The sequence below is a fragment of the Macrotis lagotis genome, chromosome 1 (assembly GCF_037893015.1).
Source record: "Macrotis lagotis isolate mMagLag1 chromosome 1, bilby.v1.9.chrom.fasta, whole genome shotgun sequence".
NCBI lineage: Eukaryota > Metazoa > Chordata > Mammalia > Peramelemorphia > Peramelidae > Macrotis > Macrotis lagotis.
In genome coordinates, this window is record NC_133658.1 from 428,292,915 (window position 1) to 428,320,805 (window position 27,891).

The 27,891-nt window shown below is 35.6% G+C and overlaps 1 protein-coding gene across 8 annotated transcripts in view; it reads left to right on the plus strand.

Moving 5' to 3' along the window:
- Positions 1-27,891, plus strand: part of PPP2R5C (protein phosphatase 2 regulatory subunit B'gamma) — a 252,300-nt gene that overhangs the window by 12,649 nt on the left and 211,760 nt on the right. The window contains exon 1 of one of the 8 annotated variants that reach the window (XM_074213099.1): positions 11,256-11,457. The exons of the other annotated variants lie outside the window; for them this stretch is intronic. The gene's annotated coding sequence lies outside the window, so the exon portion shown is untranslated. Of the gene's footprint in view, positions 1-11,255; positions 11,458-27,891 lie in introns of those variants that run through there. 8 annotated transcript variants of the gene reach the window in all.

Genomic DNA, 27,891 nt, shown 5'->3' on the forward strand with positions numbered 1-27,891 from the left:
TCATTTTTGTCTTTGTATTACTAGCTCCTAACACACAACTGAGACATATACTAAATGCTAAATGATTATCAATTGAGAGCCCACCACATTTCCTCCCCAACCCTCTTACATTTTGATCTGTATAAATTTGTTACTCTTTTTTCACATGGTTGAATGTATACATTCTTTGGTTTTATTTTTGTTATCAAATTTTTTCAATGACTTTGGATTTGATAAGGATGATTTTTGAAAAAATTATATATATATATTACATTTAAGAGTTTCTCAAGCAGATTTTTTAAAAGGAAAATTTGCATATTATAGTTCACTATAACTATAGATCTTAGCAGATAGAAACTACATATGCTGTGCATTTACTTCTAAAATAAAACCATTTCCAAACTCATTTTGCCACTGGAGGGCATAAGAGAACAGGCCTGTTAATTAATTGTGTATTACTTATGTGACAAAAAAATGGCCCACCTAATAAAAAGAGCTTTCCTGTTTCTTTTTTATATTTTTGTTTAGAAATAAGTTCATAGTATCCATAAAGCTAGTAAAGTAATTAATTTTGTACACTGGCAGCAAAAAACTGAAATGGCTACAGAACTAGAGCAACTAACCAATTTCATAAAGACATCAGTATTTTATAGCAAGCTAATTTATTAGTTATTTATTAATGTATTAATTATCATATATATATATATCTCAAGAGGTGGGTAGCATTCTTCATTATTGGTTCTCTGAAAACATGGTTGGTAATTGCATTAATCAAAAGTCTTAAGTCTTGGGGTGGCTAGGTGGTACAGTGAATAGAGCACCGGGCCCTGGAGTCAGGAATACTTGAGTTCAAATCCGGCCTCAAACACTTAATAATTACCTAGCTGTGTGGCTGTGGACAAGCCACTTAACCCCACTGCCTTGCAAAAACCTAAAAAAAAAAGTTTTAAGTCTTCCAAATTGATTTTCTTTATTGCATCACTATTTTATGATTATTCTCTATTTTTTATCATTCTGCATCATTTATACAAATTTTCTCAGGATTTTCTTTTCTCACTTTTATATATTTTTTGTTTTGTTTATCCATTTCCATAATTGATGAATGCCAAATTTCTTTCAAATTTATAATTTTTCTACAACACAAAAGAGCTTCTAAAAATATTTGGGTATATATGGATCCCCTTCTCTCTTTGATCTTTTTGGAACATAGATTTAGTAGTGTTATTACAGTGTTGAAGGGTATGCACAGTTAAGTGACTTTTTGACTTTTTAAGTGACTTTCCAGAATGACTGAACCAATTTACTTCTCCACCAGTGCATGTTTAGTTATGGAGGATAAGAACAGGGAGTTCTGGAAGAAATGCAAACTATCTCCTGGTGAATGACTCTTCTCATGTATTTGAGTCAGTTCCTTTACCTTAGATAACCATCTTTTATCAGAGAGACTTGCCACAAATATTTTTCTCCCTGAGGCAGTTATTTCCCTTTGATTTTGTTAAGGCAAAATGTTTTCAATTTTCTGTGATCAAAATTTTTCATTTTATCTTTTGTGATCCTCTCTCTTTTTGTTTCATCACACTCTCCTACCCATCCATAACTGTGAGTTGCATTTCCTTTCTCCCAACTCTATAAGTGTCTATGATATGACTTTTTTTTTTTTAAATCTAAGACACATTTCCATTTGGAACTTATAACTTGGTGTCTGCTATCATATACTGTACACCATTGATCTAAACTGGGTTTTTTTTTTTTGCTAGATTAATTTCATGCTTATGTCTCCCTTACTTGTTGAATTCCTCCTTGTTCCATATCTTCTTGTCTTTTTGGCTAAACATCTGGAGGAGCCCATCTATCATAGATGCCTCTAATTTCTTTCCTCTCACTCTCTGAAACCTTTGCAGTCTGGCTCCTGACCTCATCATTCAACAGACATTACTTTCTCCAAATTCACTAATTATTTTTTAATTACTAAATCTAATGTTGCCTTTTCTCTGTTTTTATCCTTGATGGCATTCTTCTCTCAGTCCCTTTGGTTTTTATGATACTGTTTTCTACCTGTCTTCCTACTATTTCTCTTTTTCCATTGCTATGAATCTTCATTCAGGACATGCCTTATAATTCTGAAAGCCCCCCCAAGGTTTTATGTTAGACCCTCTTCTCCCTCTGTACTATTTCACTTGGTGATCTCACAAGTTCCTAAATTTGATTTATCTTTTTTGCAGTTGATTCTCAACTCTGCTTGTCTAGTTCTAGCCTTTTTCTTGACCTTGAGTCTTGCATCTCCAGCTGCCTAGTGGACATCTTGAATGGATGTCCCATAAACATTTAAATTAAGCATTATCTTTCATCCAAAACTATCCCCTTAGCCTAACTTCCTCATTACTTTAGAAAATATCCTTCTAAGCATCCAGACTCACAACCTGGTTGTCATCTTTGACTCTTTACTGTCTCACCTCCCAAATCCAATCACTAAGTCTTGCCATTTATACCTTTTTAATATCTCTTGAATACACCTTCTTTCTTCTGACACTGCTGTCATTTCTGTAGTCCCTCAACACTTCACATATTGACTATTGCAACAGTCAACTGTGGTTGGTCCCCCCACCTCAAGTCTCTTTCCATTCCAAGCTACCCTCCATAACAAATAATGCTGGCTCTCTGTTACTTCTGTTTGGCTTTCAAAACTTCCTTCCATTCTTACTATTTTTTTCCAATCTCTTTATACCTGACGCTCTCTAGCCCCAGTCCCCTAATGAAATACCTGTTCCTCAATCCAGTTACACTGACCTCCTTGGTATTCCTTGCACAGAACACTCCATACAACTCTGTGCTGTCTCCCATGCTTGGAACTCTCTTCCCTCCTCAGCTCTATCTCCTGGCTTCCTTTAAATCTCAAATAAAGTCCCACCTTCTGCAAGAAGTCCTTCTCATTCCTTATTGCTCTCAGTGCCTGCCCTCTGAGCCTATCTCGAAGTTTTTCATTTGTGCATAATAGTTTGCATGATGTTCCTCATATTAAATTGGGAATTCCTAGAGAGCAGGGACTGTTTCTTGGCCTTTTTCTGATGCCTAAGGCTTAGCATACACACGATTGTTGGCACATAGTTGGTTGTCCTTCATTCTCGAAGAAGATCAAAACAACATCACTATGTAATAGACAAGTTACAGTGTGTCCGATTGTGGCCAATCAGACTAATAGGAGCTCAAAATGCTCTGCCACCGGTGGGGCACAAATAGTCCAGGTGAACACTGGGGTGGTTACTCTAAACTTAGACATCTTGTGTTTCCTTTGAGCTGCTTCCATTTTGCCTTACTCATAGAGCACAGCACCTTTTCTGATGAGGGCACGCTATACCAGGTGGTCCTGTATCTTTATCTCCTATGCTGCACAATCAATTCTAGAGTCCTTAAGAGAGACCTTCACGAGGTTCAATCACCCCAACCAAACAGGAAAGGAGGGCATTTATTTACATTTAGATAAAATCATAAAGGTGTCAAAAGTGGGAGCTGAGTAACTGGAGACAGTTTCTTGGTAACTTTTGTTGCATGTATTGGGAAAAAGTGATTAATAGACAGTTTCTTATCCAATTTCTTTTCTTTGCTGTCCAGGAAAGCTCTTTTGGACCATGTTGTCCTTGGAGAGTAGGGTAGATCCAGGAGCAAAATTTCGAGCCTTTTCCTAGTATCCCTGTTCTCTTTTTTATAGCTGGTTTTAGGCTTCATGTGGGGAGACTCAGCTGAGAGTTTGGTTGGTGACTGCATGTTAGCCCTTGGTGGAAAATGGAAATAGAGTATTTGGAAATTTGGAACAGCATGACCCTTTTTAATGCTGAACAAGGCCTGGGAAACAGAATTTTTACTTGCCCTTAATTATGCTTAGCTTTATACCACTTTAAAAATAATTCAGGGGCGGCTAGGTGGCGTAGTGGATAAAGCCACCAGCCTTGGAGTCAGGAGTACCTGGGTACAAATCCAGTCTCAGACACTTAATAATTATCTAGCTGTGTGGCCTTGGGCAAGCCACTTAAACCCATTTGCCTTGCAAAAACCTAAAAAAAAAATAATTCAGAGGTGATTTTTTTTCCTTGTTTTATATAAGCCCACATTTACATACAATTATTCTTTGTAAAACATAATGCCTTTTTTTTTCTTGAAATGCTAAGGTCTAGATGAAAAAATGATATTAGTTGAAAGTAGCAGTGATGACCCTAGATAAGCCTGTATTGAAGCCTGGCTTGATCCTTTAAGTAATATAAATTCTAGGATTGGGAAAGGGTTGGGTGGGATTGGGGGAGGGGGGTACTTTTGTGAAAGGTATTATTAGTGCAACTCAAAAGATCATGAAAACTTGATTCTTCACTGATTGGGCAGGACCAATATTCCTCCCCAGATTATCACACTAAAGTTGTTAGCAATAAAATATTAAAGAAAAGCATGACCCAAAAGCCTGCAAATGACTGAGATCACTTTCTACATCAAACTATTTTCATAAAGATAATGACTTTTGACTTGAATGTTAGTTTTAACCATGCAAGTTTTAGATAGCTTTGTTCTATTTATATAGCAGCCCTTGATCATTCTTTATGAACACTGCTGTAAAAAAAAAAAGGTTAAATGACTTACTGAGTTGAGTAGTTATCATGGCAAAACCCACAAACTTCAGCAGAGATGATGGATTCATGCAAAGCATTTGAGAACCATGTGATAATCTAGACTTTATCATTTCAGATATGTTTTTTTAAAGACTATACATGCATGCATGCCAAATGTCTTTTTCAATAATTTGTAATATATGTTTTATGACAGGAAACTTTTTTGTACAAGACACTCCAATAAATGTTTTGATTTAATTAAAAAAAAAGAGAGACCTTCAGGGTGTCCTGATGTTGCTTCTTCTGACACTCTCCCCACCCATCCCCCCATAAACACTTTCCCTAAAGTGTGAGTTCCCCATTATATAGTCTTTTTGGTCATTTGGCATTCAAACAACATGGCCATCCCATCTTGACTTGTGCTCTCTGAAGTAGAGTTTGAATGCTTAGCAGTTTAGCCTGAGAAAGGACCTTAGTGTCTGGCAACTTCTCCTGCCAGGTGATTTTCAGAATCTTCCTAAGATAATTCACATGGAAGTAGTTCAGTTCCTGTCATGTGCTGATAGACTGTCCAAGACATATAGCAAGGAGATCAACACAATGGCTCTGTAGATCTTGAGTTTGTACATTCTGAAATATAATAGGCACTTAATAAATAATCGTTGACTAATATACTAGACTAATGACTATATCTCGATGGGCAGTCTCAAGTATTTAATACATTCATTCTGTAGTTACTTTAAATGTAATTTCTCTTTTTCTAGTAGATTTTATTGATAATATACACAAATGCTATATTAAAGAAAAGCAATTTATACCTTTGTTTAAAAAAAGTGGGTATTGTATTTTGTCAAAAGTTTTTTCTGCATCTGTTGATAGCGTGATTTTTGTTCTTGTTATTAATGTGGTCTATTATGTTTATGATTTTCCTAATGTTGAAGAAATCATGGATTCCTGATATAAAATACTACTTGGTCATAGTGTGAAATATTTTATTTTTCTCATAACCTCTTTGCTACTATTTTTAAATGTTTGTGTCTGTGTTGTTTAGAAATAGTGATCTATTGTTTTCTTTCCTATTTTGTATGTTCTTTTTTATTTTTGCAAATATTCTTTAGTACTGAAATTAATAGTTCTGTTAGTGCTTGACACAATATAGTTTTAAATCCAACTGGTCCTAGAGGTTTTTTCTTTACGAGTTCTTTTATGGATTGTTCCATTTCTTTTTCTGAGAGATTGAGTTTCTAAATATTTTTATTTTTACTTTTCATTTGAGCATCTTCTATTTTCAGGCAATAGATTACTTAAAACAAGTTGTTGGTTCAATAAGCATACATTTAGGCAAAATGATTTCAAATAATTAACTTTTTTTCTTGTGAAACAGAAGCCAAATCATTGATGGTCATAAAGGGAATTAAGTAAGACAGAGAGCCTAGAAATGGTTTGGTGATATTTTGATGAACTTGAAAGAAAAATGTTAGTGGGATTGAAAAAAAGAATACATTAGAAACAATAGGGAGCTAAGGCAGGTAAATTTACCTCACTCATATAATCAAGGTTGTACCAAAGGAAGTCTATACAAACAAGTGAGAGGAACCAGCATCACCTGAATTTTAATCTAAATTCGTTGATGAAATCCACACTCGTAAAAGAGTTAAATGTAGAAATATATTCAATTCAACAAGGGAACAGGAGAGGGGGGTGGTGATAAGAGCCAAGAGAATAAGAGTCAAGGGTGATAAGAGCCAGGGAATAAGAGCCAAGGGAGATTGAAAAAGGGAAGAGTCACAAGCATTATAAACTCTTAAGCTTGAATCAGGAAACTATAAAGAAGAGTTTAAAAAGAAAGAGAGAAAGGATTGGGGCCTTGGTAAAGGAACAAAAACAACAGGAGAGTAGTAACTGAATGTGTTAAAAATAAAGGATTCATACTCTTCTTTGATCTTTGTTGGAGTAGATATGGAGGAAATTGGGCTGTACTACTTTCTACCTACTCTATGATTTTTATTGGGCCTTCCATGCTGAGTTTTTCTGAGTGAATGTTTATGACCCATGTTTCTTAATTGTGTAAATAAATGTTGTGATCCAACTTCTGTAATTAATTATTCTTATCTTCCTTGAAAAGTCAACAGTAATCCTGAGTATAACTTGGTAAGTAATTCACTTCTGGTCCTATAGCAATTTTTCCTTATGGAATTTAATGAGAATGTATCTTAATCATGTTTAACCTTTGGGGTGTGTGTGTGTGTGTGTGTGTGTGTGTAATGAAAGAGATGCTATTGTGGCAAGATAGTAAAGTATATAGTGTTGGGACCTATAGTCAGAAAGACCTGAGTTCAAATTTGGCCTCAAACACTTACTAACTTGACCCTGGGCAAGTTACTGAGCCCTGCTTGCCTTAGTTTTCTTATCTGTAAAGAGAGCTAGAGAAGGAAAAGGCAAACCACTCTTTGCCACATCTTTGCCAAGGAAATCACCAAAAGGGGACACAATGAGTCAATACAACTAAAAACAACTAAACAACAAGAAGTTAAAAGCTATTTTTGCTGTTTTGAGGAAATGTTGACAGTTTTGTGGAATTTATTATATAGATTCTTTTTCATAGTTTTCTAGGATGCCAGTAATTTTGAGGTAGCTATGCTGGGGATGTATCTTTTAGGTCTGTCCCTTGGATTTGCTTGTTTTACAATAGTTTAGTTAACTTGGTGATACTTTATTTTTTTTCTTTCTTTCTTTTTTTGTTTTTGCAAGGCATTGGGATTAAGTGACTTGCCCAAGGTCACCCAGCTAGGTAATTATTAAGTGTCTAAGGTTGGATTCAAATTCTTGCCCTCCTGATTCCAGAGCCAGTGTTCTATGCTCTGTGCCCCTAGCTGCCCCTTGGTAAAGACCATATTTTTAACAAAGTCAAGCTACCTCAGAGCCCTCATTAAAATGGCAAATGAAAATATATTGTCTATTGTTTCGATAAAAACTTTTAAAAGTAAGTTTGGATAGCCCTATTTTAAATTATCATTCAGTTTTTTTTGTGTGTTTTGGTTTTGTTTCTACTTTTGAACACTAAGTTGACCTTATGATTTTTCTGAATTTTGCCAACTCCTGTTTAATTCCTTGTGATATCATTTATCCATTTGAGGATCCTAGTCAGGATATTTTATATAGTTTCTTTTTCCAAATCTGTTGTTTCTAGTACTTGAGTTCATTTAGTTGTTCTAAGACTTGTAATGATACCCTTCTTGGATTTACTCTTTTGTTTTGGGTTTTTTATTTGAGTGTACACTATTTCTCTTTTCTTTCTTGGTTCTGTTTTTGTTGTGGGGATGGGGAGAGTAAAATGAAGGTTAAAAAACTTGACTTTCTTCAGTTTTTTTGTCTACAGTCCCCCAATATTATTCTCTTAGAAAATATAAAAAATATTCTTCCTCATTTTGTCCTATTTTTCCCCTACCCCAAAGAATCTGGTTCAATTCCCACCTCACCCATGAACTGTCTAACCCTGAGAAATCACTTAATCTCTCTAGCCTCAATTTCCTTATTTATAAAATGGAATTAATAGTAGTAGCTACTTCAGAGCATTGTTGTGATGTTCAAATATGATTTTTATATATATAAGGAGCTTTACAAACCTTAAAGTATTATCTAACTGTTAACTATCATCATCATCATTATTATTATCCTATAGGGCTAAAAACTGGAAATGGAAGGTAATACAATAAATATTAAAAGCTTACTCTATGAAGAGGCTTACTACTCTTATGCTGACTATTAGGTGATAAATTCTTTGACCATGACAACCAAGAGAACAAAGAAAAATACAAAATGAACCCTGTCATCTGAGGCCCTTTGTTCTTCTACCCTCGTGATATTAGACTAATAGAAGGCAGAGGAGTATTAAGAATCATTTTGTAAATGTATTATTATTTCTTTTTGTGAAGCAGTGGGATTAAGTGACTTGCCCAAAGTCAAAGTGTCTGAGATTGGATTGAACTCAGGTCTTCCTGACTCCAGGGCCAATACTGGAGTCCATTGTGCCATCTATCTGCCACCATAACTAATTTTTTAATTATACAATCCTTGTCATCAACTAGCAAGTGAGGAATGAGATCACAAGTATGTTGACAGTCTTGCTATAAATACAACAAATGTGTTGTTGAAGTTCCTAATAAGATATAAGGAAATTATAGCTAAATAGGAAAATAATTTATGCCTTCTTATTTTGAGGAGTTGACAAGTTGTTTTTTTATTATGTTTGAGAGCAAGGACCATTTGATGAAGTATTTGGTCATCTTACCTTAGAGCAGACAATGATGATCATAAAATGATCATGCTAAAGCGACAACTAGGCCCCAAATGAATACAAATAATAATCCTATTAAGTGGTCACATGTATTTAACATGTAAAAGGTAATATTTGATCCCAACAAAGGAAATATGCAATACAGATTTGAACAGTGAAGCAAATTCATAGAATACGTTATTCATACTAATTGAGACCTTTCTGTAAACATAGCTTGTATTCCAATATTTCTTGTAGAAGATAGAAAAATTCTATATTTTTCTGTAAATCAAATCAACAAAGACATTGTTTTTTAATATTTTAAATAAATTTTCTTGGTTTATTTTGTGCTAACATCACCTACATTTTCCAGTTTATACTTTCCTTTCCAGAAAACCATCCCTTATAACAAGCAATAAAAGAGGGGGGAAATCAGCAAATTGACACATCAAAGAAGGGAACAAAGGGAAAGGGAAAAAAAATTTAAAATATGGCTCAGATTAAAGAAATAAAAGAGGCAAATGACTTATACTATAGAGAAACCTTATATCTATTTATTTTTATGATTTTTTTAGTGTCAGAAGACATTGCACAAAACAACAAAATTTATTATCTTAAAAGATAGGAAACTCTTATAGGTATGTGAATCATACTAAATTAGTCAACTATGCAGTTAAACAAACACAAAATCATCATTAAATAAAAATATATACAAGCATGTCAAATTTGACCTACTTAAACAATTGATACAAAAAAGGGAAATATAGAAAAATATATATTGACACACAGTAATCATTTTCTACTAAACTTTATACTGTTAAACTGCCTGGCATATAAATAGATGCTCAATTAATGCTTGTTTTCATTCCTCTTCCCTCTTTCCACTTGATATTTAAGATGTAATTAAATCAGGTCATACACGTATATTTAAAGATGAAAATTTGAGGATAATATAGACAAAAATAGAAAACTTCTGATCATATTTCTATAGTTAAGCTATTTTCTATATTACTGATAGTAGAATCAGTACATTTTGCACTTTGGCAATATCAGGCACTATTAGTTGGTTGATTCTTGTCCTTTATTATGGAAGAAAACCAAAATTACCTTACTATGTTTGAGACAAATGACAGTGAATCTGACTGTGACTGATCAGATCCATACAAACTTGGAATGCTCTTCCACAGATCTGGCAGGAATAGTCCATGTGAACATCTGGGGTGCTTACTCTAAACTTATGTATGTTACGTTTCTTTTCGGTCACTTCATTTCTGCCTTCCTCCTCTAATGATGGCACTCCATATTGGGCAGTCTTGTACCAGTGTCTCCCATGCTGTACAATCAATTCTAAAATTCTTAAAGAGACCTTCAGGTTGTCCCGGTATGGTTTCTTCTGCCCCTCCTTGTGAGCACTTGCCCTATGTGAGTTCTCCATACTTTTTGCTTTTTTGGCAAGTGTATGTCTAGCATTCTAACATTCTGTCCAGCCCAATGTAGTTGCACACTCTGTAGTAATGTTGGAATGGTAGACAGTTTAGCTCTAGAAAGAACCTCAGTATCTAGTATCTTCTCCTGCCAGGTGATGTTCAAAATCTTCCTAAGACAATTTAAATGGAAGCAATTCAGTTTCCTGACATGGTGCTGGTAGACTGTCCAGGTTTCACAGGCATATAGCAATGAGGTCAGCACAATAGTTCTGTAGAATTTCAGTTTAGTAGTCAGTCTAATCTCTAACACTTTCTTTTGGAGCCTTCCAAATACTGGACTAGCTCTGGCAATGCAAATGTCAACCTCATTGTCAATGTGAACCTCCTTGGAAAGGACACTGCCAAGGTAAGTAAACTTGTCCACAGTCCTCAAAACTCCATTTGTTGTAACTAATGGTTCCACATATGGATAGTGAGGTGCTGGCTGATGGAGCCACAACATGGTTGAAAACATCATGCTAAAAAAGCATGGAAGCAAGGACACAACCTTGTTTAATTCCACTGGTGACAGAAATTTTAAGAGCATCATCCACTATCCAGAACCTGGGCATGCATGCCATCATGGAACTCACATACAAAACTGAAGAATTGCTTCAGCCAACCAAATTTTGACATAGTTTTCCATAAACTTTCACAACTGATGGTATCAAAGGCCTTAGTCAGATCTACAAATGTTGTATACAGAACCTTGTCCTATTCCTGGCATTTTTCCTAGAGTTGTTGGACAGTAAGCATCTTATTGACTGTTCTTTGATATTTTCTGAAGCCACACTGGCCTCCCAGGGAGGTGACCATCTTCCAGTGAAGGATCAGTCTATTGAGGAGGACTCTGGCAAGAATCTTACCAGCATTGACTAAAAGAGAAATACCTCTGTGATTGTCACAGGACTATCTATTCCTTTTACCTTTATAGAGATGGATGATGGGGGCATCCTCAGATTCTTAGGAGAGAACCTCTTCATGCCATATAACCTGGAAAATTTCATTCAGCTTTTGGATGAGCAATGGACCTCCCACCTTGTAGAGCTCAGCTGGAATAGAATCAGTACCAGGTGTTCTGCCACATGAAAGGAACCTAAGGCATTCAAAACTTCAGCTAGGGATTGATTGACTTCAGCTTGAGGTAACTGATCAAAAATTTCTGCATTTATTGATGATAGTCTGTTAAGAATGAAAGTGTTCAGCCTGTTTCTCTAGAATCATGTCCGTATCATTAATCAATGTGAATCCATCAGCACTGAGTAGTTGAGATGCACCAAATGTCTTTGGCCCATAAATAGCCTTCAGGGCATCATAAAAGCATTTTGGTCTGTTACTGTCTGCATAAAGTTGAATTTCATCTGCCTTCTTACCGAGTGAGGAGTCCTGCATCTCCTAAGCTTCACTTTTACTTTACTTTTGATGGAATTAAATGCTGCCTTCTTAGAAATGGATTTACTATCCTGCTGGTAAACCTTTCATTTAGCTGCTTCTGTATTTCACCATCATTTTCATAAAACGAGTCTTGATGTTTGTGAGTGTTCTGACCCAGATGAGCAAATTCAGTGTTGCACACCAAATCTCTGAAAGCTGCCCTCTCTTTTTCTGCTCCATTGTGGTCAATTGTTTGTTGGCTCGGTTTTTCCTCCAAGTTAGCAACAAACCTTTAAGGCTCAGAGAGATGCTACTCTTTCGACATTGATTCTTCTAGAAGTCATTTTGCCTTGGGACTGCTGCTTTGATTAGATGTGAATATTTAGCTTAGACAGGATGAGTCTGATCAATCCAGCACTCTGTATCACACATTGTCTATGTATCAGGTACTGTAATGTTAAAAAGAAAAATAGATGGGGAAGAAGCAGCTGTACCAGATCATCTTTATAATCAGGGTCCATACTGGAGTCTACTACAGTTTTGAGGGCATTGAAAGAGATTCTAACAATACTGAGTCACTGGGAAAAAATGACAGTCTCCAACAACAAAAACAACAATTATTGAGGGAACTTTGAAATGGTCCAGTCTTTCTGGGAAGCTGTTTGGAAGTAAAAAGCTACTAAGCTGTATATGTATTCTTTGACTTGGCTCAAGAATTCTACCTGACCTCAAGGAAAGAGAAGGACTGATATATACAAAAATATTTATAGCAGCACTTTTTGTGGTAGCAAAGAATTAGAATCTGAGAAGCTGTCTATCACTTGGAGAATGACTGATTAAGTACTGACATATGAATGAGATGTAATATTATTGTGCTTTAAGAAATGATTAAAACCAATCTTTAACTTGGAAAGACTTATATAAACTAATTTAAAACAAAGTGAACAGAAGCAGGAAAACCATTTATACAATGACAACAATATTGTTAAGTTGAACAATTTTTTTTTTAGGTTTTTTGCAAGGCAAATGGCATTAAGTGGCTTGCCCAAGGACACAAAGCTAGGGAATAATTAAGTGTCTGAGAGCAGATTTGAACCCAGGTACTCCTGACTCCAAGGCCAGTGCTTTATCCACTACGCCACCTAGCCACCCCAAGTTGAACAATTTTTAAAGACAATATGATTGACCAACTACAATCCCAAATGGTTCATGATGAAACATTATAAAGAGTTGATGCATTTAGAACACAAAATGAAGCATCTTTTCTTCCAGATATGGCTTATGTGGGAAATATGAAAGCAAAAGTAATTATACATATGTATAATGATTTTGTTTTTCTTACCTTCATAATGGGTAGGGGATGTGGATGAGGAAATTTGGAACTGAAAACAAAAATTAAATTGAATTTTTTTTAAAAAATTGAAAGATGATCAATAACTACTTTCCCATATGCCTACTTTTTTTAAAAAATATTTTCCCAACTACAGTAAAATCTCAGTTTGCAAATTAGATTCTGCTTATTATGTGATTTGTTAGTATTACAAAGCAAATTGTCTCATGGAAATAATGTAAAGTTGGTTCATTGGTACCGCATCCCCAAAAACATTTGTTTAAAAATAACTTATAATTTTAAGTAACTTTTTTGTCCATAAAGCACCTAAAATAATAATAGCAATGATTAGTGCACAATATAAATAATAAAACACATTAACCTGCACTTTACCTTTGGGAAGATTTGTGGCTGGCTTGGGGGAGACAAGAGGGAGGAGGAGGAAGGGTTAGAAGAAGAAGAAGACTTGGAAGAAGACTCTCCTTCCTTGAGAACATCGGGATTTCAATGTCTAGAGTGTTCTCTCTTATGCTACTTTCACTAAAAGCAAGACTAACACTATTGCCTTCACTTGAAAGTGATTCTAAAAAACATGTTTTGACTCACTGATTTTTTTTTTTACATTTACTTCTCACAAGGAATCTTTCTAACGACACTTGTATTTGATGTTTTTCAGAATGTCATGGAAATGTGACATTGCATTATCATTAAAATAGTCATTGTTCTCATGGCTACAGCCTTATTTGGGTGATGTTTTTCAATAAAATCTTGCGCTTTTCCCCACATCTGATAACCTAACCTCCCTAATGTCATTTGATGTGAGGAATTCCTCTGACCTTGTTCACCCTTTTCCTCAGGTGATATATCTTTCTCATGCAGTCTATCAGTTGTTCATCATCAGCTGCTGACTATGTTACTCCACCAGCTCTTACTACCAATTGCAAAGTATACATACATAGATGAACATACTTGTAATGGTACTGTTATGAGTGAATGATACTACCTTTATGAAGAGTAGATACAGAATGAGACTAATTAGGCAGTATACTGACCTGAGGTTCCTTTCTTTGACATATGAAAGTTAAAAAAAAAAGACATTGCCCTTGTAAGTCTAAACGTGGTTTGTATTGCGAAATTTTGTTCATCCTGCAAGAAAAATTTTGTAAGAAGTTTTTTTCTCATCTAGCAAAGCATGCGTTACTTGTGAACTGAGATTCTACTGTATACAGTAAGATAGTTTTCAACATTCATTTTTTGTAAGGTTTTGGCTCACTTTTTTCTCCTTTCCAGTTTCTTCCCCTTCTCCTTTCCCCTTGACAGCAAATATCTATTATAGATAATGCATGTATAGATATGTTAAACATATTTCCATATTAATCATGTTGAAGAATCAGAATAAAAGTGGAGAGTATAAAATATAAAACAAATTTTAAAAATTCAAAACAGTATGCTTTGGTCTGCATCCTTCTCTGGATATGGATGACATTTTCAATTACAAGTCCTTTAGAAATTGTTTTTCATCATTGTACTGCTAAGAAGAATAAGTTCATCAGAGTTGATCATCATATAATGTTGCTTTTAATGTTCTCCTGGTTCTGCTCACTTCACTCAACATTAGTTCATGCAAATATTTTCAGGCTTTTTGAAATCTAGCTATTCATGATTTCTTATAGAACAATAGTACTCCATCACTTTCATATGCCACAAATTGTTCAGCCATTCCCCAATTAATGAGTGTCCCTTTAATTTCCAATTGTTTGTCACTACAAAGAAAACTGCTATAAATATTTTTGTACATGTGAGTTATTTTCCCTTTCTTATGATTTCTTTGGGAAACAAATCCTACATGCCTACTTTTTCACCTTTACAAAATCTTTGGGAGAATGGTCCATTCAGCATATGTTTCAAGACTATCCTTGGCGAAAACACAAGAAAGGAAGAGGTAGAATTTTAGAATTGATGTTCTACAGCATCCTGGATGCTTTATTAAACAGTTAATAGAAGGTACAAAGAATACAAGATCCCATGGTGTTTGTTTTTTAGGGGTTTTTTTTTGCAAAGGCAAATGGGGTTAAGTGACTTGCCCAAGGCCACACAGCTAGGTAATTATTAAGTGTCTGAGATGGGATTTGAACCCAGGTACTCCTGACTCCAAGGCCGGTGCTTTATCCACTACACCACCTAGCCGCCCCTGGTGTTTGTTTTTAAAGAAGGATTTGAATAGAGCAAAATGTTGCTTTTAAGGATATCCTTTAGCGTGGTGCATATGTTGAGGTCATATAAGATTCTCTTATAGATGCAATAACAAAAATAATTTTGATTATTCAATAATCAAAGAAGCATGTCCACTGAAAAGTATTTTCAGAGTATCCACGTAGAAGGATTCTCAGTAGATGGTGAGATTTTTAAAAAAATGCTTCAGATTACAAACATTATGCTGTGTATGTATAGTGCCTGGGGGCCTAAGAGTACAGGCAACATGGAGAATGCTTGCCAGGTGTCCAGCTTGGGAAATACCAAGTGATGAAGTCCTTGGCACTGAACAGAACTCACATATCTTGCAGAACCTCCTCCCCCCCTTCCCCAACAAGGAAGAGGGGGAGGACATGTACATACCCTGAGGGTCCTGTAGTTATGGAAGAAGCAATTTGCTGCCAGACTCTTAACTCTCCCATTCCTCTTCTCTTTGGAAGCCTGAGGCTTAGAATCTCTGATCTGAGGCTTATCAAATGATAATCTTGGACTAGGCTAAAGAGCACAAACTAACCCTTATTCCATTACTTCATCCCAAAATGTCCCTTATGTGTCATATGCACATTCCCCACTTTTAGTCTAAATCTAATTTTCCTCATTTTGTAAGAAAGAAAACAGAGACCTAGCCAGGTGAAATGCAGGATGGAGAATACCAGGATGGTCAGGGAGTATGGTTTTTACTTTGTCTACACAGGAGCCATGGTGAGCAGGTTATGCATGTTTGATATTGAATGTCTATCATTAGCCTATTCCAGCTTCTTGTGGGCTAATTATTTCAGAAATTCCCTAGAGCCAGAATTGGAATAAGTTATTTTGCTTGGTTTTACATCGTGTGTTACCAGACCTGAAGTAGAGTATATCTCAGCATACCACACAAAAATCAGTAAAGGCAAAGTCTATCATTTAACTCATGCTGGGAAAGCTGAGATCCTTTCTGTGTTGACCTGGTCAGTTTGGCCCAGGACCTAAAAAGGACTGTTTTCTTCTGACTCACTTGATCTTTTGACTTCCAAAGCACTTTCCCATTCTCCACTGTCTCCACACTCTCTTCCTAGGATTTGATTGAAAAGACTTCAGAGATTCTAGTTTTTTATTTTACTATCAGAGACATGTAAGTCTAGTCACATGTGATATATGTATACCTATCTATGTATATGTACATGAATATATGGAAATTTAGCAATGTAAATCGATATTTGGGATAGCAACCCCTTGAGCAGACATTTGGCAAAGGAACTTTATCCCTCATTTACAGATAAACTGAGTACAGGAGAAGTGAAGTTCTTTAGAATTGAGAAAGAACTTGGAGATAAGTTGATCCAGCTTGCTCATTTTACAAATGAAGAAATTGACCTAGAAAAAAGTGACTTGACTTCTAGCATCCTTTCTTGAAATCACTTTGTATATATTTTGCATTTTATTTCCTTTTGTATATGACTCACTGAATTTGACCAGGAGTCAGGAAAATCCAATTTCAAATATTGTCTCAAAGACTTAACAGCTGTGTGATCCTGAATAGTTACTTGACTAATCTGTTTCAGTTTACTTATTTGTTAAAAAAAATAATAATATTGGGGCAGCTAGGTGGCACAGTGGAGTCAGGAGTACCTGGGTTCAAATCCGGTCTCAGATACTTAATAATTACCTAGCTGTGTGGCCTTGGGCAAGCCACTTAACCCCATTTCCCTTGCAAAAATAAAAAAATAAAATAAAAATAATATCTAATTCACAGGGTTGTCATGAGAATCTGATGAGACATAAAATATGTAAAGCACTTTGCACGCCTTAAGCTAGTTATTAATCATAAGAATATAATTGTTCTATACTGAGTTATAAACTCTTTTTTCCACTATTTTTTTAATTAAAGATATTATTTGAGTTTTACAATCCCCCCCCATTCTTACTTCCCTCCCCTCACCACCCCATGGTAAGCAATCTGTCAGTCTTTACTTTGATTCCATGTTGTACATTGATCCAAATTGAGTGTGATGAGAGAGAAATCTTATCCTTAAGGAAGAGACAAAAAGTCTAAGAAATAACAAGATCAGACAATAAGATATCTGGTTTTTATTTCTAAATTAAAGGGAATAGTCCTTGAACTTTAATCAAACTCCATAGCTCTTTATCTGGATACAGATGATATTCTCCATTGCAGACAGCCCAAAATTGTCCCCAATTGTTGCACTAATGGAGTGAACAAGTGCTTCAAGTTTGAATATCATCCCCATGATGCTGTTAGGGTGTACAGTGTTTTACTGATTCTGCTCATCTCACTCAGCACCAGTTCATGCAAATCCCTCCAGGCTTCCCTGAATTCCCGTCCCTCCTGGTTTCTAATAGAGTACCATGACATGCATATATCACAGTTTGCTAAGCCATTCCCCAATTGAAGGACATTTACCTGATTTCCAATTCTTTGCCACCATCAACAGGGCTGCTATGAATATTTGTGTACAAGTGATGTTTTTCATCATCTTTTTAGGGTATAGACACAGTAGTGGTATTGCTGGGTCAAAGGGTATGCTCATTTTTGTTGCCCTTTGGGCGTAGTTCCAAATTTCTCTCCAGAAAAGTTGGATGAGTTCACAGCTCCACCAACAGTGTAATAGTGTCCCAGATTTCCCACAACCCTTATCCTTTCTGATCATATTGGCCAGTCTGAGGTGTGAGGTGGTACCTCAGAGAAGCTTTAATTTGCATTTCTCTAATAATTAATGATTTAGAGCTATTTTTCATATGGCTATGGATTGCTTTGATTTCCTCATTTGTATACTTCCTTTGTATATCCTCTGACCATTTGTCAACTGGGGAATGGCTTTTTTTAAAATATGACTCAGTTCTCTGTGTATTTTAGAAATGAGTCCTTTGTCAGAATCATTAGTTGTAAAGATTGTTTCCCAATTTACTACATTTCTTTTGATCTTGGTTACAGTGGTTTTATCTGTGCAAAAGCCTTTTAATTAAATGTAATCGAAATCATCTAGCTTGTTTTTGGTGATGTTCTCCAACTCTTCCTTAGTCATCAACTTCTCCTCTTTCCATAGATCTGACAGGTAAACTAGTCCTTGATCTTCTAATTTGCTTATTGTATGGTTTTTTAATGTCTAAATCCTATAACCATTTGGATCTTATCTTGGTAAAGGGTGTTAGGTATTGGTCCAATCTTAAGTTTCTTCCATACTAACTTCCAATTTTCCCAGTAGTTTTTATCAAAGAGAGAGTTTTTATCCCAACAGCTGGATTCTTTGGGTTTATTAAACAGCAGATTACTACAATCATTTCCTGCTAATGCACCTAGTCTATCCCACTGGTCTACCACACTATTTCTTAGCCAATATCAAACAGTTTTGATGACTGATGCTTTATAATATAATTTTACATCAGGTTACATCTTTTGCACTTTTGTTCATTAAATTCCTGGAAATTCTTGATTTTTTTTATTTCTCCATATGATTTTACTTAGAACTTTTTCTAACTCATTAAAGTAATTTTTTGGAATTTTGATTGGTAGGACACTAAACAGGTAGTTTAGTTTTGGTATAATTGTCATTTTTATTATATTAACTCTGCCTATCCATGAGCAGTTGATATTTGCCCAATTATTTAAATCTGATTTAATTTGTGTGAGAAGTCTTTTATAATTGTTTTCAAAAAGTTTCTGAGTCTATCTTGGCAAATAGACTCCCAAATATTTTATATTGTCTGAGGTTATTTTGAGTAGTATTTCTCTTTCTAGCTCTTCCTGCTGTATCTTGCTAGACATATATAAAAAGTTGAGGATTTATGAGGGTTTATTTTATAACCTGCAACTTTGCTGAAATTGGTAATTGTTTCCAGTAGTTTTTTTGGATGATTTCTTGGGATTCTCTAGGTAGACCATCATGTCATCTGCAAAGAGTGAGAGTTTTGTCTCTTCCTTCCTAATTCTAATTCCTTAAATTTCTTTTTCTTCTTTAATTGCTGAAGCTAACATTTCTAATATGATATTGAATAGTAGTGTTGATAATGGGCACCCTTGTTTCACCCCTGATCTTATTGGGAATGCCTCTAGCCTCTCCTCATTGAATATAATACTTGTTGATGGTTTCAGATAGATACTGCTACTTATTCTAAGGAACAGTCCATTTATTCCTACATTCTCTAGTGTTTTTAAAAGGATTGGGTGCTGTATGTTGTCAAAAGCTTTTTCAGCATCTATTGATATGATCATATAATTTCTGATAGGTTTCTTGTTGATATAATTGAGTATACTAACAGTTTTCCTAATATTGAACCAACCCTGCATTCCTGGGATAAATCCTACTTGATCATAATGTATTATCCCAGTGATAACTTGTTGTGATCGTTTTGCTAAGATTTTATTTAAGATTTTGCATCTATATTCATTAGGGAGATTGGTCTATAATTTTCTTTCTCTGTTTTAACTCTTCCTGGTTTAGCTATCATCACCATATTGGTTTTATAGAAAAAGTTAGTCAGAGTTCCATCTTTCCCTAGTTTTCCAAAGAGTTTATATAGAATTGGAACCAATTGTTCCTTAAATGTTTGGTAGAATTCACTTGTGAATCCATCAGGCCCTGGAGATTTTTTCTTAGGGAGTTCAATAATTGCTTGTTGAGTTTCTTTATCTGAGATGGGGTTGTTTAGGTATTTAATCTCCTCTTCATTTAACCTGGGCAACTTATATTTTTGTAAATATTCATCCATTTCACTTAGATTATCAAATTTATTAGCATACAGTTGGGCAAAATAATTTCAAATTATTACTTTAATTTCCTCCTCATTGGTAGTGAGTTCGCCTTTTTCATTTATGATACTAGCAATTTGGTTTTCTTTTTTTTAAAATCAGATTGACCAGAGGTTTATTAATTTTATTAGTTTTTTCATAAAACCCACTTTTGGTTTTATTTATTAATTCAATATCTTTTTTGCTTTCAATTTTATTAATTTCTCCTTTAATTTTTAGAATTTCTAATTTGGCATTTAATTGGGGATTTTTAATTTGTTCTTTCTCTAATTTTTTTAGTTGCATATTTAGTTCATTGATTTCCTATTTCTCTAATTTAAATTTAATTTAATTCATGTAAACATTTAAAGTTATAATATATCCCCTGAGAGATGCTTTGAGTGAATCCCATAAGTTTTGGTATGTTGTTTTATTGTTGTCATTATCTAGAATAAAATGATTAATTATTTCTATAATTTGATTTTTGGTCCACTCATTCTTTAAAATGAGGTTATTCAGTTTCCAATTGGTTCTGAGTCTATATCTCCTTGGCCCAATATTGCATATAACTTTTATTGCATTGTGATCTGAGAAATATGTATTCACTATTTCTGCCTTTCTGCAGTTGATCATTAGGTTTTTATGTTCTAGTACATCATCAATTTTTGTATAAGTTCCATGTACTGCAGAGAAAAAGGCATATTCCTTTCTATCCCCATTCAGTTTCCTCCATAAGTCTACCACATCTAGTTTTTCTAACAATCTATTTACCTCCTTAACTTCTTTTTTGTTCATTTTATGAATGAGAGCAGGAGGTTGAGGTCTCCCACTAGCTGTCTATGTCTTCCTGTAGTTCTTTCAGCTTCTCCTGTAAGAATTTGGATGCTATCCCATTGGGTGCATATCTATTCAGTATTGAAATAAATTTATTATCTATGGTACCTTTTAGGAGGATAAAGTTTGCTTCCTTATCTCTTTTAATGCTATCATTTTTTGCTGCTGCTTTGTCTGATATAAGGATTGATAACCCTGCTTTTTTCTCTTCAGCTGAAGCAAAATATATTTTGTTCCAACAGTTTACCTGTACTTTATAGGTAGGTATCTCTCTGCTTCAAATGAATTTCTTGTAAGCAGCATATTGTAGGATTCTGGTTTTTAATCCACTCTACTATTTGCTTATGTTTCAAAGGAGAGTTCATCCCATTCATATTCAAAGTTGTGATTACTAATTCTTTTTTGCCCTCCACGCTATCTTCCCTCTTTCTGTATTTCCCCCTTCCCCCTTTATCTATATTCCCCAGTATTTTGTTTCTGAATATCACTCCCTTCAGTGTGTTTGCCTTCCTATATCCACCCTTTTCCCTTCCCTTCCTTTTGTTAATTCCCCCTTTCCCCCTCCCCCCTCCCTTTCTCTGTCTGCACTCCCCTTTTCCCCTTTTAATACTTGTAAGGTTAGATGTTTTTTTAAGTTGACTGAGTATGTGTGTAAGTTGCCTTTAAGTCAAGTCTGATGAGAAGAAGTTTCAGGTGTTTCTCATCTCCTCCCTTCTTCCCCTCTATTACCATAGGTATTTTTTGCCTCTTAGTGTAATGAGATTTACCCCATTCAATCCCCTCCCTCCTCCCATCTCCTTCCTGTCCCCCTTTTTAAAGAGGTAGTATTTTTAAAATCATTCTGAGTCATAGAAAATTGTGAGTATCTGTCACTTCTAGCTAAGTACATTCTAGCTAATAGAGTTAAAATTCTTGAGAGTTAATTAGAGTCTTTCTCCCAAGTGGGGTTATAGCAAGTTTCATACCATTGGATAGCATTCTCATGTATAGGTCATGAATGTCCATCACTTTTGGGCTAGCTATATTCTCTCTGTTATAGTTACAATTCTCAAGAGTTATGAGTATCTTTTTCCCCATGCTGGGATATACCCAGTTTCAACTTATTGATAGCAGTTTTTTTTTCCTTTTACTAACCCCCCCCCTTTTTAACCTTTTCATGTGTCTCTTGAACCTCCTGTTTGATGTCCATATTTTCTATTTAGCTCTGGTCTTTTCATCAGGAATATTTGGAATTCTTCCATTTTATTAAATGTCCATCTTTTTCCCTAGAAGAGAAGGCTCAGCTTTGCAGGATAGTGGATGCTTGACTGCATTCCAAGCTGCCTCTCTCTTTGAAATATCTCGTTCCAGACCCTTCGATCCCTTAATGTTGATGCAGCCAAGTCCTGCATAATCCTAACTGGCTCCTTGATATTTAATTTGTTTCTTTCTGGCTGCTTGCAGGATTTTCTCTTCATCTGATTGTTCTGGAATTTGGCCACAACATTCCTTGGTGTTTTCACTTTAGGATCTTTTTCTGGAGGGGATCGATGTATTCTTTCAATAACTACTTTGCCCTCTGGTTCCATGATATCAGGGCAATTTTCCATCACTACATCCTTTTTTACTCTTCAATGTTTTCAGGAAGTCCAATAATTCTCAGGTTGCCCCTCCTCGACCTATTCTTGAGATCAGTGGTTTTGCTGATGAGCCATTTGACATTTTCTTCTATTTTTTCTATTTTTTTATTTTGTTTAACAGGCTCTTGCTGTCTCATGCAGTAATTAGTTTCTGCAGGTTCCATTCTTTTTTTTTAGGGAGGAGTTTTCTTCATTAACCTTTTCCAACTCCTTTTCCAATTGGCCAATTCTACTTTTGAAAGAGCTTTCCATTTGACCATTTGAGGCTTTGAGAGAATTATTTTCTTTTTGCATTTGCCCAATTGAGGATCTGAGAGAATTATTTTCATTTTGTATTTGTCTAATTGATGATCTGAGAGAGTTCTTCTCCTTTTGTTTTTGTCCACTTGAGGATCTGAGAGATTTATTCTCTTTTTGTATTTGACTAATTGTATTTTCTAAGGATTTATTTTCTTGTTGCAAGGTATTAATTGTCTCCCAAATTTTCAAGTTGATTTTTAAACTCCTTCCTTATTTCTTCAAGGGAGTCTTTCTTTGCTGGAGACCAGATCATATTCTCCTCAGAGGTTCTAGGACTCTCTGAGTTAGGGTCTTTTCCTTCAAAGAATTTTTCTGTGAATCCACCTTTCCACTGACCTTTCTTCATTTTGCCAAGATCTTGAGTTAGGGAGGGGGCCAGTTCACAGGGGTTTGGGATAACTAGAGGCTTTACTCACTGAGTGCAATTTCTCTGGCTAGCCAGTAGGAGGTGCTGGTTGCTTTCTCTGGAGTGTCTGTGACATTGATTGAGGCCTTCTCCCTTAGCTTGAAGGGAGGGGTAGAAGCTATAGAATCCTTTTACCTTCAATCAGTGGTGGGCTTTGCCCTCGGGTGAGGTCATTTTTCTCCCTATTGCCAGCTGGGCTGGTTCTTCTGCTCACACACTTGTGCCTGAGGCAGAAGTAGTCTGCTATTGTTTGTTCTGGGAAGGGGCCTCAGCTGCAATGGAGGTGTGGACTCAGAGTTCCTCAGACCTGAGGAGCCCAGGGATGGTGTTGGCAGCTCTCCTGCACTGGAACTCTCCCCCCAGCCCTGTTGGCAAGCTCCAGAGGGTCAATGCCAACACCAGTGCCTCTACTCCCTAGCTGACTCAAGCCCCCAGGGTCTAGCCCCATTGTTGATGTAGTAGGTCCCTCTCTTGGGCCCTCAGGCTCCCCTACTCCAGTTCAGCTGCTAATCTGGCTGATCTGGGGCTGATCGGCCCTCTGTGCCTGTAATCACCTGCCAGAACTCACCCAAAGCTGCAGAAGACAAATCCTGAGGTAGAAGGTCTTTCTCCTCGGCTTTTCTTTCTGGGTTTTGTGGGTCAGATTTCTGTTAAGAGGTTTGTTTCATATCATAGATGGGGGAAATATCAGGAGACTTTAAAACTGTGCCTGTCTTCTCTGTGCCATCCTGGCTGGAAGTCCCCCCCCCCCCCCCAGTTATAAACTCTTTAATGAACTTTTTGTTTGTTTTTGTATTCCTCTTGCTTAGCACTCTGCCTTACCCATACAGTAGGAGCTTAGATAGACTTTTGAGTTGAGTTGAATTGAACTGAAGAAGCATTTTTAGAGTCTAGAAAGGTACATGTGAATAGATTTAGTTTGTTATTAGTCCAAGGCAGCATGTAAGTGCCATATGATGAGCATAGACCAATAGTGTAGTAGGAATCCAGAGAAAGTTGAGGTCACTGTTGGATGGGTAGAACTTAACAAAGAAAAATATGTGCTTCAGATTGAGCTTTTCATTTATGTTTTGAGTGTTCATCTCTTCATATCTGTACTTTTCTCTCCAACAGAGTTTCTGATTATTAGACCTCTATCACTTTCTTGTTAAAATATTGCATTAGTCACTGTTGCCTCCCTTGTTGTCTTCAGCACCAGATCAGCATTGCTTTTTTGTTCTGTGATTATGGCAGGACTGCTGGGACCATTCCAGAGGTTTCTTTGTATTAAGACAGTTAGTAAGCTCATAAACTAGTTTTTAGTTATCCCTTTAACTGTTGGCAACCACAGAATAAAGGAATAGGGAAATGACAATTGTATTACCAGTAAAGTATTCATGGTTTTTTTTTAGCACATTTAAAGTCTTATAAAATTTGACATAATTAGGTTTCTTTTAATTTCTTGAAACTAATAATTGAAATGTCCCTTTAGCTTATGGAAAATCTCAGAACTTATTAGGTAATGGCAAACTACTGTCCATGGGATATCTGGCCTTCTGCTACCTATTCCTCTACACTAATGAGCTAATAATGATTTTTACATTTTAAAATATAAGGAAACATACTGGACCAGATTTGGTAAATTAGATGTGATCAAATAGGAGATGGTAGGATTGAACATCACCTTGGTTGTCAGGGAACTTAAATGTATGGGAATGGGTGAATATAATTCAGGTGATATACTACTGTGACAAGAAGCCTTTAGAAATAGAGTAGCCCAGGGGCAGCTAGGTGGCCCTCCATAGAACACCGGCCCTGGAGTCAGGAGTACCTGAGTTCAAATCCAGCCTCAGATACTTAATAATTACCTAGCTGTGTGGCAATGGAGTAGCCCTCATAATTAATAAAATGGTGAGAAAATCAAGTTTGAGATATAATCTCAAAAATAATTAAACAATATCTCTTTGAATCCAAAGCAACCCATTTAATATTGTCGTAATAAAAATCTGAGCTCCAACCACTGAAGCAAAAGAGGTTAAAGTTGACCAGTTCTATGAAGATTGCAATATCTTCTAGAAATAGCGCCCCCAAAATGTCACATTCATCATAGGAGATTAGAATAGTATCATAGGAAATCAAAACATAGTTGGAACAACAGGCAAATTTGGCCCTTGAGTACAAAATGAAACAGGACAGAGACTGATAGGGTTTTGTCAAGAGAACTTTTTGGCCACTCTTTTTCAATAACCCAGGTGATTACACATGAGTATAGTCAGATGGTCAATATCTAAATTAGATTATATATCCAGAACTGACTCAAATGATGAGTTATTTTTATTTAAAAATTCAGACCTTATTTGCCAAGGCAGACTCAGATACTTTTTGAAAACAATTATAAAACACTTCTCACACGAATTAAATCAGATTTAAATAACTGGGCAAACATCAACTGCTCATGGATAGGTAGAGCTAATATAATAAAAATGACAATTCTATCAAAACTTAACTACCTGTTTAGTGCCCTACCAATCAAAATTCCAAAAAAAATACTTTAATGAGTTAGAAAAAGTTGTAAGTAAATTCATATGGAGAAATAAAAAGTCAAGAATTTCCAGGGATTTAATGAAAAAATTGAAAAAGAAGGGGGCTTAGCCCTGCCTGATCTAAAATTATATTATAAAATATCATTCATCAAAACTGTCTGGTATTGGCTAAGAAATAGAGTGGTGGATCAGTGGAATAGACTAGGTGCATTAGCAGGAAATGATTATAGTAATCTGCTGTTTGATAAACCCAAAGAGTCCAGCTATTGGGATAAAAACTCTCTCTTTGATAAAAACTGCTGGGAAAATTGGAAGTTAGTATGGAAGAAACTTAGATTAGACCAACACCTCACACCCTATACCAAGATAAGATCCAAATGGATACAGGATTTAGACATAAAAACAATACTATAAGGAAACTAGAAGATCAAGGACTAGTTTACCTGTCAGATCTATGGAAAGGGGAGCAGTTTATGATTAAGGAAGAGATAGAGAACATCACCAAAAACAAACTAGATGATTTCGATTGCCTTAAATTAAAAAGCTTTTGCACAGACAAAACCACTGTAACCAAGATCAAAAGAATTGCAGTAAACTGGAAAGCAATCTTTACAACTAGTGTTTCTGACAAAGAACTCATTTCTAAAATATATAGAGAACTGAGTCATAATTTAAAAAAAAAGCCATTCCCTAATTGACAAATGCAATTTACAGATGAGATCAAAACAATCCATAGTCATATGAAAAATTGCTTTAAATCATTACTTATTAGAGAAATGCAAATTAAAGCTTTTCTGAGGTACCACCTCACACCTCTCAGACTGGCCAATATGATCAGAAAGGATAATGATCATTGTTGGAAGGGTTATGGGAAATCTGGGACACTATTACACTGGTGGTGGAGCTGTGAACTCATCCAACCTTTCTGGAGAGAAATTTGGAACTACACTCAAAGGGCAACAAAAATATTCATACCCCTTTATCCAGCAATACCACTACTGGGTCTATACCCTGAAGTGATCATGAAAAAGGGTAAAAACATCGCTTGTACAAAAATATTCATAGCAGCCCTGTTTGTGGTGGCAAAGAATTGGAAATCAAGTAAATGTCCTTCAGTTGGGGAATGGCTTAGCAAACTGTGGTATAAGTATGTAATGGAACACTATTGTTCTATTAAAAACCAAGAGGGACGGGAATTCAGGAAAGCCTGGAGGGATTTGCATGAACTGATGCTGAGTGAGATGAGCAGAACTAGAAAAACACTGTACACCCTAACAGCAACATGGGCGCGATGATCAACCTTAATGGACTTGCTCGTTCCATCAGTGCAACAATCAGGGACAATTTGAGACTGTCAGTAATGGAGAATACCATCTGTATCTAGAGAAAGAATTGTGGAGTTTGAACAAAGACCAAGGACTATTACCTTAAATTTAGGGGGGAAAAATCTTATCATCTGATCCTGCTATCTCTTAATACTTTATGTTTCTTCCTTAAGAATATGACTTCTCTCTCTTCACACTCAACTTGGAACAATGTATACCATGGAAACAATGTAAAGACTGACAAATTGTCTTCTGTGGGGGATGGGGGAGGGAAGTAAGATTAAAGGAAAACTTGTAAAATTCAAAATAAATAAAATCTTCAAAAAAATTCAGACATAATCAGATGATATAGGTATATGACCTAAATAAAATCCCTTTTAATATGTAATGGAGATGATAAATAGTTTTAAGTGGTTAGATCTGGTAGATAGTGTGCCTGAAACATTATGGATAGGGTTCCCATATTATACACAAGGCAGCAACATAAAACATTCCAAAGAAAAAAGAGCAAGAAGTCAAATTGACTGTCTGATGAGATTTTACAAATAGCAGAGAAAAGAAGGGAATAGAGAAAGGGGAAAGTATACCCAGTTGAACAATGAATTCCAGAGAATAACAAGGAAAGACAAGAATGCAAAAAAAATAGAACAATAGAAAAGGAAAAACAAGTGACTTCATAACAATTATAAACATCAAGGGAACGTTCAGTGTAAAAATGAGCATGATAAAAAGCAAAACAGAAGTAGAAGACATTAAGAAGAGGTGACAATGAGCAGCTAGGTGAAGCAGTGGAGTTCAAATCTGGTCTCAGACACTTAATAATTACCTAGCTGTGTGACCTTGGGCAAGTCACTAAACCCCATTGCCTTGCAAAAACAAAAAAAAGAGG